This window comes from Peromyscus eremicus, chromosome 7 (genome assembly GCF_949786415.1).
Source record: "Peromyscus eremicus chromosome 7, PerEre_H2_v1, whole genome shotgun sequence".
Classification (NCBI taxonomy): Eukaryota; Metazoa; Chordata; class Mammalia; order Rodentia; family Cricetidae; genus Peromyscus; species Peromyscus eremicus.
The window spans coordinates 60,940,042-60,953,417 of record NC_081422.1 but is presented as its reverse complement, the minus strand read 5'-3'; the positions used below and the strand labels follow the sequence as shown (position 1 = coordinate 60,953,417).

General features: G+C 44.6%; 1 protein-coding gene, 1 long non-coding RNA gene and 1 pseudogene across 8 annotated transcripts in view; 1 reads left to right on the top strand and 2 right to left on the bottom strand.

Moving 5' to 3' along the window:
* Nucleotides 1-1,920, bottom strand: part of Herc1 (HECT and RLD domain containing E3 ubiquitin protein ligase family member 1) — a 160,797-nt gene extending 158,877 nt beyond the window's left edge. For 4 of the 7 annotated variants that reach the window (XM_059268149.1, XM_059268153.1, XM_059268155.1 and 1 more), the window contains exon 1: nucleotides 1,779-1,920. The gene's annotated coding sequence lies outside the window, so the exon portion shown is untranslated. Of the gene's footprint in view, nucleotides 1-1,317; nucleotides 1,472-1,778 lie in introns of those variants that run through there. The other 3 variants (XM_059268150.1, XM_059268156.1, XM_059268151.1) reach the window with 3 other exon arrangements.
* Nucleotides 1,134-9,830, top strand: LOC131915143 (uncharacterized). The gene is made up of 3 exons (XR_009380272.1): nucleotides 1,134-1,908; nucleotides 8,141-8,270; nucleotides 9,520-9,830. It is a non-coding gene; the product is annotated as an uncharacterized LOC131915143 (long non-coding RNA).
* Nucleotides 9,831-10,156: 326 nt separating this feature from the next.
* Nucleotides 10,157-10,644, bottom strand: LOC131914366 (peptidyl-prolyl cis-trans isomerase A-like; annotated as a pseudogene).
* Nucleotides 10,645-13,376: the final 2,732 nt, after the last annotated feature.

Sequence of the window (13,376 nt, the reverse complement as noted above, 5' to 3'; positions counted from 1 at the left end):
ATTACAGGAGGCCTTAACAAGCCATCCATTTCAACGACAACTCACAATCTACCCTATTTTTGAAAGATGCCAAGTTTCCAACCTCCCTAGATAACTTTCTGCCACAAAATCCTGCCATGTGATTTGGGGACTGTTCTTTGTCCTACCTAATGCTGCTTCTTTCTCAAATAATATGACAAAACATTTTAGTTTCTTTTTTTTTTTTTTTTAAGACATGGTTTCTCTGTGCAACTTTGGCTGTCCTGGAACTCACTTTGCAGACCAAGCTGGCCTCGAACTTTGAGATCTGCCTGCCTCTGCCTCCTGAGTGCTAGGATTAAAGGGGTTTATTTCTAAGATCTACAAATGTATGTACAGGTACAGAAGACAAACATGCATAACATCTGTGTGCATTTACAAATAATACAGGCACACAGGACATACACTTTTGCTTGTATAAACACACAGGTGTGGAATCATATAATCAAAGGTACATCACCATCAATTTTTAAAAACTTTGAAACTTAGTTTTCTTCTCATCGTAATTTTTTTTTTCTTTTTGCTGTACATAAACGTTTACTAGCCCAATTTAGGGAACTCATCACAAACAGAACTATAAAAATATTCAGTTATTAAATTCGAAAAAAAACCTGTTAACATTTGACTTTTAAAGCTACTTGAGCAAAAATCATTTTGGAAGAAGGCACAATGAAAGACAGTGATGGCAGGGTACTGCCAGTGATAATGAACAAGTAATCGGGTTTAATCAAGTGGGCCAAAGGAATAACTCAAATAAAACAAATCATTTTGGGAACACACAGAAAATGAGGAAGTACCATTCAAGGACGAGCCAAGTACTATTAAAAAAACAAAACGTAAAGGGTCTGTTAGACATATACCAAAATATTAACCATGAAATGCTATCTCTGGAGATGGGTTGTTAATTCGTTGAAATCTATCACTCTTGTCATTTGATTACCTACATACACCTTCAAAGTATTACAGACATTTCTGAAACTAACGCAAACGCAGATTCTGTCCCTGCACTCCACAGCAAACATACATATACATACACACACATCTCTCACACGCACACACATATACACACATATATAGCGCGTCTTTACATAACCTCCTGAGAGAGGTAAGAACCAAGCTTCTGTCCTGTGTCTCTCGGGAACCTGCCACCCATCACTGGTCCCTGGGATAGCTCCTGTCATCACCACCATCCACCTCTCACCCTGGAGACTACACAATTGCCGCCTCGTCTCCGCTCCAGGTAGCCAGGGCTTTAGAAACTGTTATTTTATCGGGTGAGAGATTTGGAGAAAGGTTTACCGAAAGGATGAGCAGCCCCCACCCAAAGGCACAGACGACAAGAAAGACACATCGTCTCAACCTCCACCCCTCCGAAGTCGGCCGGCGACCGGGAGCACCGGAGTCGCGACTCCCCAAGATGAAGAGCGCGGAGAGCCGCTCCCCGGTGCCAGTCCCGGCTAAGGCAGCAGCGCTCGTTAGCGGATAAAGGGGAGAAGGTCACAGACGCAACCCCTGAGGAGCCAAGGGACGCGGGCAGCCAGCCTATTCAGGGGCGGGTCCCTCGGCCCTCCCGCGGGGAGCTCGGCTTCTAAGAGGCTTCCAAGGGGCCGGGGCTTCCTCAGGCCTCCGCCTGCCGTCCACCGGGAGCCGGCAGCCGGCAGCCCTACTCGGCGGGCGGCCCGGGAACGGCCCCGAGCGGCCGGGCTGGGCCAGCCGAGCACACACACGGGAGGTCCAGATGGTGAAAGAGGAAGCGTTACCGTACGCGGGTCGGGAGCTGGCGGCGGTGGGGTGCGGCTCCAGCGCCCGGCACCTGGCTGCCCAGCGGCTGCGGTAGCCGCGTCCTTTATATTTTTGCTGCAGCGGCGGCGACTTGTCAAAGGGAAAGACGTAAGAAGGCGGCGGCAGCCGCGGCGGGCGAGTCTCGCGGGACTTGTAGGGAACTCTCGCGAGAACCGGGGCGCTGGTCCAGCCTCCTCCGGGCCTCGCGCGGGAGGAGGAAGGCAACCCGAGAGGAGAAGCGGGGAGGGGTCGCCGCTTTAGGGACTAAGGAGAAAGCGGTGACAACTTTGGGGGCCGGGAGACCCCTGTGTGGGTTCTGGGGGACACTCTACGGCCACATGTCTTACCTTTGAGTCTCCGCGAAGTCACTTCTGCCCGTGGGGAACTGACAATTGGGGACTCTTCACAAAGGGCGCTGATGGATCTAGCGAGCGCAAACGGGACAGCCCACCGGAGGATCCGACTGTCCCGAGTCCCAGTGCTGCCGGGCCATTGGAGCTGCCGAGGACCTCGAGGAAAAGCTGGGGCCGGACCGAATCGCCACACCCCTTTATCTCAGCTGTGCGCAGGGAGCTCTGCACTCTTTATCTCCCATCACAGTCGGCCCTTCACCTTCTGGCTGGTGAAGTTCAAGCCCTAGAAAGTGTTTAACTTGACCTACTTCTGCCGTTGTTATTTGAGGATCACGAGATGATTGACCTTTGGCTAGTGGGTCATGACCCTGACCTATAACAATGATGCACTTAGAGGAGGACACTGACTGGCTTGGTCATCTATCCCCAACACCTAGCATAGATGTAGGTGCTCAATTAAATTGTTGAATGCCTCTATCCTTAGAACTCCCAACCTCACCTTTGTAGCTACCTTCATCCAAAAGTTTTTCTGAGGAGCTGGAGAGAACGCTCCGAGGTTAAGAGGGCTTACCGCTCTGACAGAGGACTTGAGTTCACTTCTCAGCACCCAAGTCAGGATGTCCACAACTACCTGTAACTTCAACACCTTCTTTTGAACTCGGAGGGAACCTGCACTCATGTGTCCATACCCATACATACACGTAATTTTTAAAAATAAAAACTTTTTTAAAAATTGTTTTTGGCCGGGCGGTAGTGGCGCACGCCTTTAATCCCAGCACTCAGGAGGCAGAGCCAGGTGGATCTCTGTGAGTTCCAGGCCAGCCTGGGCTACCAAGTGAGTCCCAGGAAAGGCGCAAAGCTACACAGAGAAACCCTGTCTCGAAAAACCAAAAAAAAAAAAAAAATTGTTTTTGCTAAGCACCAATTTATACGTGACTAAGAGAGGGGTGTTAGTTACGTGAGGGGTGTGTATCTGACCAGGAGGCATAGGAGAAATGATAACAACATATACAAGCCATATGTGTCCATATGAATGTGTGTGTGTGTGTGTGTGTGTGTGTGTGTGTGTGTTATAAGCAGCTGGTGTGATGTCATATGCCTTTAATCCCAGCATTTGAGAGACAGATCTCTGATTTGAGGTTCCTTTGGTCCACATAGGGAATTCCAGGCTAGCCAGGACAGTGATACTCTGTCTCAAAAAAAGAAAAATACACAGGGATACACACATCTATATGGCATAGACAGAAGACAGCATGTATCCCTTTGTTCAACTGGAGACATGTGTGTCATATCAATTTAACCCAAGACAAAAGCGACAATTCTAGACTCCCAACTTAAGTCTGTGATTTTGAACTTCTTTGACTTCCCTGAACCTCACTTCCTAACCTGTCCATTTAGAATATTAGCTATTATAACAGGGTTCCTCTGAGGTGTAAAAGATATGCAAAGTTTCAGCTACGTATGGATAATCACGAAATAGGACTTCTGATGGTGTGTATAAGTTTCTGTGTATCAAATGTGTATTCTAGCGAACTAGATATGAGGAGCAGACAAGCATGGAGTGTTGTCATTGTTGCTAGTGCTGTTTATGATTTCAGTGTGTAAAGTTGACTCAGGTCCAACAAACCTGTCATCTTATTTTTCACCTACAGTTGGAGATTGAACCCAAGGCTCATGGCTCTACCACTGAGCCATGACTCGTGTCCCAAGCCCCTTGTCCTTATTTTGATTTCCTGATGATGTATCTATAGATGATATCTATGTCACTCACAAACATTCACAACATTCATTTTTCTTTGAGTTTATACAACTGTACTGCTTTTGCTCATTCTGTCAAGAAAGGGACTCTGCTTGCCAGGCTGTAGAGGCATGCACCTGAAATCCCAGCACAGGGGAGGCTGAGGCAGAGGACTTCAAATTCTAGGCAACACAGAAAGGGCTGGGCACCAGGCAGTGGTGGCACATGCCTTTAATCCCAGCACTCAAGAGGCAGGCAGATTTCTGTGAGTTCGAGGCCAGCCTGGTCTACAAAGTGAGTTCCAGGACAGCCAGGACTGTTACACAGAAAAACTTTGTCTCAAAAAAAAAGGGGGGGTGGGGGAGGGGAGCAAGGCTACACAGAAAGACTTTTGGGAAAAAGGAAGAAGCTGTATTACAAGTCAAGTGCTCTACCAGCCATTTAAGGGTTAGGGAGATGGTTCATGTAGTGGTAAAGTGTTTCAGGCTAGCCAGGGCACAATAGTAAGACCCTATCTCAAAAAGGAAGAAAGGGACAGAGAGACAGAGAGACAGAGAGAGGAAGGAAGAAAAGAATGAAAGAAGAAAAAAGAAAAAGGTGGAGAGCAATTGAGGAAAATACCTAATGTTGATAATGTTGGTCTCAGGCCTAAACACACACACACACACACACACACACACACACACACACACAGAGAGAGAGAGAGAGAGAGAGAGAGAGAGAGAGAGAGAGAGCCAATTAAGAGATTATATGGTGATATTTTATTTGTGCTGAAATGTGATTTTATTTGTATGTTAATAAATAAAGTTTGCCTGGAGATCAGAGGTCATAGCGAGCCATTAAGCACAAGTCCGGCAGTGGTGGCACATGCCCTTAATCCCGATTCCATGGCAGGCAGAGTCTCTGTGTGGTCAAGGACACAGCCAATCGTGGTGACACTTTTAATCCTAGTACCAACCATAAAGACCTGGAGGTCTGTATAGACAGGCAGTGATGTGGTTGGCTTTAGAGCCAATGAGAAGGCAGAACAGAAAGGCAATAAAAAGACAAGTCAGACAGGAAGAAACTCCCTCTGGGGAAGCTACTGCTGGTGGTAAGCTAAAGCTAGGTGGCTCTTCCTCTGATCTCTTTGGCTTTAACTCTGTATTTGGCTCTGTGTTTCTTATTTAATAAGACTGCTTAGAAATCTGTCTACAAGATTACTTTCCTCTGGGGATGGAGAAAAAGCTCAGCAGTTAAGAGCACTCACTGCCTCGCAGAGGTCCTGAGTTCAGTTCCCAGCATCCATGTCAGGTGGCTCACAACTGCCTGGAACTCCAGCTTCAGAGAGATCTGGCATGTCTGGCCTTAGCAGACACCTGCAGTCACATGTGCATACCCACCCCAGACAGGCACACATAGATATAATTAAAAACAAATAGATAGTTTTTAAAAAAGAAACCTCCTCCTTTGCCCTCTGTTTAGCTTCCTTCCTAAGGGACATATGGAAAGAACTAAATACAATTGAATCCAACTGCATACAATTATTTTTTCATTTTTATTTATTTATTTGTGTGTGTGTGTGTGTGTGTGTGTGTGTGTGTGTGTGTGTGTGTGTGTGTGTTTGGCCTATATATACCTATGTGCCACCTGCATGCAGTGCCCACAGAGGCCAGAAGAGGTCACTGGGTCCCCTGGGAACTGGCATTACAGGCCACTGTGTAGGTGCTGGGAATTGAACCTGGGTCCTCTAAAAGAACAGTCTTAACAGCTGAGCCATTTCTCCACCCCACATACAATTATTAATTAATGTCACCAAGGAAATTCTAACTACTTTTCACCATTACATTGGCTACATTGTCTTCCCTAAACATTCATACGCAAATCAACATTTGCTAAAGCCTGACCGGGCATCCTCCCAGCTGTACCTTTTCATTTCGTATTGATCTCCCCTAGAGAAAAACACTGTACTCAGAAGTGGAAAAGGGCTTACGAGGCCAAGACTCAGGATCACAGGACCTTGTCCTGATAGCTCTGTGAACAGTGCACACTGGCCGCACCAGGAGGCAGTTCTTCCTCCTCTCGCACATGATCATCACCATATCATGGCACATTCTGCACTCCCACACCCCAGACAGGAACAGGAAAACCAGAAGAATATGTAATTTTCATCTCGTATCTGCCTATAAGATACGTTTAGCTCTCAAATGAAAATTACAGCTAAATTGAGAGTAAAATCGGAGGAGCAAGAATCCATAGACAAGAGTTCCTGTTGTCTCCTGAAATTGCCACCTATCTGCCCCCATCTTCCACAGCCTGTGAATAAATGGGCTTTCTGCTTACTCAAGAGTAAAAGAGTCAAAAAGCCAGGTGTAGTGATGCACACTGTTAGTCCCAGCACTTGAGAGGCAGAGGCGGAGGCAGGCATATCTCTGTGAGTTCAAGCCCAGCATGGTCAACAGAGAGAGTTCCAGGCCAGCCAGAGGGACAGTAAGACTCTGTCTAAAAAAAAAAAAAAAAAAAAAAGTCATGAGAGTTAAATAATGTAGGAAACTGTGAGACATTTTCACTCATTCACTTAATACCTTCACTGAATGACTTTTAGCCAGACACTGTAAAAGGCTCTAAACAGACTTTTGAACAAGCTTTAATACCGACCCTCAAGGAGCGTCTGGTCCATGGAGGAAATGGGGAGAATAGATCATTATAACATCACACGATGGTAGTACAAATACAAATGTCATCGTAGGGGAGGAAGCCAGTGGATGGAAAGGCAAAGGGAGCTGGAAGACTGATTGATGGACGGCATTTCATCAAGGATGGTCCGTAAATGAGCTCCAGAATGACTTCAGTGAAGTGCTCTGTGGTGGGTTGTGAATTCTGCTTTGTTCTAATAAAACACACATCTCCTAAACAATTAGAAAGGAATCTTCAATGTGGAGTCATTACATACACCTATTAGTGTTGAAGAAAGATAGGATTCATGCAGGAAAAAAATCAGCATTGCAATTATAAACATTTGGTTCATACAACTTGTGTTTAAACACCAGAAAGAGAGAACACATTCCATTTCACATGCTTGGTTCCTTTGGCCAGTCTCCCTAATCCAGGTAATATTGCAGCCCAAAGCCCAAGAGATGTTTCCAAAACATGATAGCAGTACCTACATTTTTTAGCTTATGGTTTATTTATACTTATTTACAGATTTCTTTGATTCTTGGTGTTTGTTTTTTTTTTTTCAAATAGAATTTCTGATAAGATAAAAAGGTCAATTTTTGAATCTTTTAAAAAGGAACTACTTGTTTTAAACAGGATAAGTAATGAAATTTTTTGTCTGAGTTTATCAAATGTTACTGGACTGGACATTGTTATATATTAATGGAGTTTTTTGTCTGAATCTGTCAAATGTTAATGGACTAGACATCATTAATGTAATCTTGACTGTGTATATTGTATATACTTATTGGATATAATTTTTCTTGTATTAGTTATAAGCTTTTTTAAATTTTAGACAAAAAAAGGGGGTGTGTGGTGGTATTGTGTTCCTCAAAATATTGTGTACCCTAATAAACTTATCTGGGGTCAGAGACAAAACAGCCACAAAATCCAAACATAGAGGATAGGCAGTGGTAGCACACACCTTTAATTCTAGCATGCCAGAGGCAGAAATCCATGAGTTCAAGGATACAACCAAGCATGGTGATTCACGCCTTTAATTCCAAAAAGTGAGCCTTTAATCCCAGGGAGTGATGGTAGAAAGCAGAAAGGTATATAAGGCGTGAGGACCAGAAATTAGAAGCTTTTGGCTGGTTAAGCATTCAGGCTTTCGAGCAGCACAGTTCAGCTGAGATTCATTCTGGATGAGAACTCAGACGCTTCCAGTCTGAGAAAACAGGATCAGCTGAGGAACTGGCTTATGTGAGGTAGCTGTGGCTTGTTCTGCTTCTCTGATCTTCCAGCATTCACCCCAATAACTGGTCTCAGGTTTGATTTTATTAATAAGAACTGTTAAGATTCCTGCTACAAGCCGGGCGGTGGTGGCGCACGCCTTTAATCCCAGCACTCGGGAGGCAGAGCCAGGTGGATCTCTGTGAGTTCGAGGCCAGCCTGGGCTACCAAGTGAGTTCCAGGAGAGGCGCAAAGCTACACAGAGAAACCCTGTCTCGAAAAAACAAAAAAAACAAAAAAAAAAAAAAAAAAAAAAGATTCCTGCTACAAATTTCACCCTGGATCCCAGACTAGCCCCAAACTTGAAATCCTCCTGCCTCAGATTCTTAGGTGCTGAGATTACAAGCGTGTGCCCACATCCAGCTGTTTTACTTTGTTGTTTGTAGTATCTGTGACCTAACTCAGAGTTCTTGACCCTGCTCAGCAAGGCTATGGAGGAGGAAACCTAAAAGGTCTGTCTTATTGTACTGATTTACTTATTTTTGCGGAGGGTGGAGTTGATCCCAGGGCCTCATGCACATGAAGCAAGCACTCTGCAACTGAGCTATACTCCCAACCCAAGATAGCTATTAACACTTGATTTGTCATGATATTTCCACTTGAAAAAGAAAAACCTCTAAAAGTATGTCAATCATTTATTGCATGTACTTTTACTATCTATAAAACATTATCTATCTGTAATACAGAATGCTAGAACTTAAGGGGTTCAAAGTATGTACGTGAAAACAAAGCTAAGCAGTCAAGAATTGTGTCCCTTATCCATATAGTGGAGTCCATCCCTCTATGTGTGTCATTAGTTGTTACTAAAGAGGCAGAGGCAGGAGCAGGAGCAGGAGGATCTGCTGCAGGTTTGAGGCCAGCCTGGTCTACATAATTCCAGGCCAGTTGGGGCTATAGTAAGATCCTGTCTTTAAAAAGACAGACAGACAGACAGACACACATACACACACACACACACACACACACACACACACACACACAGAGAGAGAGAGAGACAGAGACAGAGACAGAGACAGAGAGAGACAGAGACAGAGAGACAGAGCTGGATTGTAAGGTTAGGTGCTCAACTTCTGAAACTTGTTGATACTACATTACTGCCTCTCCGGGGAAGAAGGATGTCAGGAAGGGTGGGATGTTTATTGTACCTTGATATTTATAGACTTTTAATAGCTAATTTAGCAGGCCCTCTTGAATGTGCTCATCACTATGTTCTCTGGGGAGAAGGAAAACTTGAAACCAACTAACCCTACAGGACAATTAAAATTAATTTTAAGAAAGCACAGTGTAGTGGAGCATGCCCACGATCTTAGCACTTGCAGTGTGGAGGCAGGAGGATCCAGCATTCAGAGTCATCCTTAGCTACATATCAATGTCAGGGCTGTATCAACCTGATATGTATTTTTAGGAGACAAAGACCTGCCTGGTAAATAGCCAGAATGACAAAGCAACATAACACAAACTAAAAGACAGTAAAGACTGAACAATATTCACAGAACAGAGAAAGGAGATTTGCTGAACGCAGAGAACTTTATCGAGGTGGTGGAGTTACAGTAGTGAGTTCATGGCTAAATATAAAAGTTACACATTCTCAATGTGTTCTCAAAAAAAACACTCCAAGCCAAAAGGTTTCCTAGAATTTTTGTTAAATATGTCTACATATGAGAATATACTCATTACCTCTTTTTTTTTTTTCACTAACAGGTAATTGATCTGCCAAAAAGGTTTGAAAGGAAGCAGAGACACAAAAATAGGACCCAAGATTGGCAAGCACTTCTTTTAGAAATGAGATTCCTTCTTGTTGCATACAAAGCGTACAGAGTTCCTAACTGGACTCTATTCTCAGTGAAATAACACTCCTGTCAGGACAACCCTCTAAATAATAGTAAAAACTTCCTTTACAGGACATTGCCTAAGCCTGGAATACAATAATCATTTTTACTTTTGGTTAAAATATGATTTTGCTATTTCTTTTGGGTTTTGAAGGAGGGCGGGGTTTCATGAAGCCTAGGCTACTCTTGAACTTGCTATGTAACTGAGGCTGGGCTTGAACTCCTGATCTTCTTTTCCCTACTTCCAAGTACTGGGGTTGCCAGTGGGTGCTTGGTTTAAGGGCGTAATTGTTTTTGTTTTGTTTTATTAACAGTTCTTAGTTTTTATTCATTATCATAAACTTAACTCTGCAATCCAGCTGGACTTGGAGAGGAATGAGGAGGATATGGAACCCAGAGAACTTCAGTGAGAGCAGAGATTACAGGGTACTGTGAGTAGATGGGGGGGGTGCTCTCCTGAGCTACAGAAAGAATGGTCTGGTGGGTAAGAAGCCCACAAGTCAAAAGAATTAGAGTTTTCCACAGTTAGAAATGGTGATCTTCTTGCTAGTCTTGCCATTCCTGGACCCAAAACGTTCCATGGCTTCCACAATGTTTGTGTCTTCTTTCACCTTCCCGAAGACCATGTGTTTGCCATCCAGCCACTCAGTCTTGGCGGTGCAGATAAAAAACTGGGAACCATTTGTGTTTGACCCAGCATTTGCCGTGGACCTGTATGCTTCAGGATGAAGTTCTCATCCTCAAATTTCTCTCCATAGATGGATCTGCCGCCAGTGCCATTATGGCATGTGAAGTCACTCACCCTGGCACATGAATCCTGGAATAATTCTGGAAAGGAGGAACCCTTCTATCTAAATCCTTTCTCTCCAGTGCTCAAAGCGTGGAAGTTTTCTGCTGTCTTTGGAACTTCGTCTGCAAATAATTCGAAGGAGATGCGGCCCAAGGGCTCGCCATCGGCCGAGATGTTGAACACTGTGGGGTTGACCATGGCTGCAGCAAGTAGTGACAGGGGACAGTGGGTGTCTGCAAAGCCTAAGGGCGTAATTGTTTTTAAGCTAGTGTATTCTTAGACTGTTCTAACTGGCCTAAACTCGTACTAGCCCATACTAGCCTCAAACTCCCAATCCTCCTACTCTAGCCTCCTGAGTGCTAAGATTACAACATGATAATCATACTTGACAATAACTTTTATTATTTTTAATTAAATGTATATATGTGTCTATGTGTGTGCGTGCATGTGTGTGTGTGTAGGAAGCGAGTGAAATCCTAAGAGAATATGTATTGTTGACACATGTCAGAGATCCCAAGGTCTCAGCCCCATAAGAGTGGCAAAGTCTTCCCCAGGTCTAGCTAAGCCTTTCCTTGGGTCTGAGTGTGAATGTTAACAGTTTGTACAGAAAATGTCCATGGTAACTTTCCTACTACCTGAAGATTACTCCCCTGCAGAGACTGCTCCTACCAAGATTAGCTAAACCTGTTTCCCTGTTCCGCTGTTTGCAATAACCCCACCCCCTGTTCAGCTATGTTCGACTGTATTTAATAAACATTGTGAGCTGCCAGCGCTGTGGCTTCTCCATTTGAGAGCCCAGGTCACCCAACCCCAGTTTTTCTGAGTGTGTCTTTGCCCTTTCTTCATTCTCTCATCACCCCTAGTCAGAGTTCCAGGACTGTTCAAGGATCCTGCATACGTGCATATGAATACAGGTGTCCATGGAAGCCAGAGAGAGGCCTCTGGGCTAGAGTTACAGTTTCAAGCTATCTGATGTGGATCCTAGGAACTAAACTCTGGTCCTCTGGAAGAGCAGCAAGTGCTCTTAACTGCTTAACCATCTGTCTGGTCCCTAATAATCATTTTTTTGGTTAATTTTTTACAACAGTTTATTAGTATTGCTTCAATAAAACACAAATAGTAAGCCAGGCTTGACAGCACAGCCCTGTAGCCCCAGCACTTGGGCCTTGAGACAAGAGGATCATGAGTTTTAGCCTAGCCTGAGCAAGACTTTGTCAAGGAACAAAAACCAAGGAGTTGGGGATTTAGCTCAGTGGTAGAATGTTTGCTTTATGAGTACCAGTCCCCAGCACCAGAAGGAAGGAAGGAAGAGAAAAAAGAAAACACACACACACACACACACACACACGGATGCTAGGGGTAGACACAGGTGATTGGTTTCTCACTTCATAGCAGGAAATGGAAAAATCGATGCCAAGGAAGGACAATAAGAAAGTGCAGGGGGAAGTGTGGTGCCACGTGTAACGTGAATCTTAGAAGGTCTTATAAATAAAATCAAACCTGGAGCCAGGTATTGGGGTGAATGCTGGAAGATCAGAGAAGCAGAACAAGCCACAGCTACCTCACCTTGCCAATTCCTCAGCTGATCCTGTTTACTCAGACTGGAAGCTTCTGAGTCCTCATCCAGAATGAATTTCAGCTGAACTGCTGCTCAAAGCCTAAAAGCTTAACCAGCTAAAAGCTTCTAGTTTCTGGTCCTCAAACCTTATATACCTTTCTACTATCTGCCATCACTCCCTGGGATTAAAGGCGTGAGTCACCATGCTTGGCTGTATCCTTGAACACACAGAGATCCAGGTAGATCTCTGCCTCTGGAATGCTAGGATTAAAGGCGTGAGTGCCACCATTTTCTAGCCTCTGTATCTAGTGGCTGTTCTGTTCTCTGACTCCAGATAAGTTTATTAGGGTGCACAATACTTTGGGGAACACAATACCACCACAGCCACAGGTACAAGGGGAGAGGATTTATAGAGTTCTCCATGACTGAGTAGATAAACAAGGAAAGTCCTTGTTCTAGAGGCTATACACACGAATAATCATAGCACACATCAGGAAACTCTGGGCACACAAAGAAAGCCATCCCCTTTCCTCCCTTTAGAGAAATAGAAGGCTTAAGAGTGGTAGCTGAATGCTAGCTACCAGAGACCTTTAATGAGAGGTGGAGTTTTAAAATTGAGCAGTCACTCTGGACATGTGAGAACAGAGAACATTCGAGGCACAAGGAACAGCATAAACCAAAGTGTGCTCACAATCAACTGATAGTCGAGTTTAGTTGTAGCCCTCTGGTGCCTACATTATCCAGATCCAGGACTCTCGGTAGCAAGGAACAGAAACTCAACAGAGCTTGCTTAGGTAAAACTGAAGGAGATTTAGCACCAGGGATCCAGACAAAGAGAACTGTTGAGCGAGTGGAGTGGTGACCCACCACTTCGAGAGCTTCAGAACAACCAGAACTCACTTCTGTGCTTCCTTTGCTATGCTGTTGGCTTTGATTTCTCTCAGCCCAGACTAGCTTCCTTCCTATAGGTGGATGGCAGCTGTAGAGGGTGGCAGCCCCCGAGTTTTACCCCTCACCATTTCCATCCTTAGAAAGGACTTAAACCCCAAGGACACAGTGCTGACTGCTCAGGACTGGATCAGTGTCTGTGGTGATATATCATGTCCCCCAATATATTGTGTACCCTAATAAAACTTAACTGGGGTCAGAGAACAGAACAGCCACTAGATTAGACATAGAGGCCAGACAGTGGTGGCACACACCCTTAATCCTAGCATTCCAGAAGCAGAGATCCATCTGGATCTCTGTGAGTTCAAGGCCACACTGGAAACAGAGCCAAGGATGGTGGCACACACCTTAATCCCAGGACTTGAGATCTCATATCTTGCTTGGGAAAGACACACACCTTTAATTCCAGGAAGTGATGGCAGGAAGCAGAAAG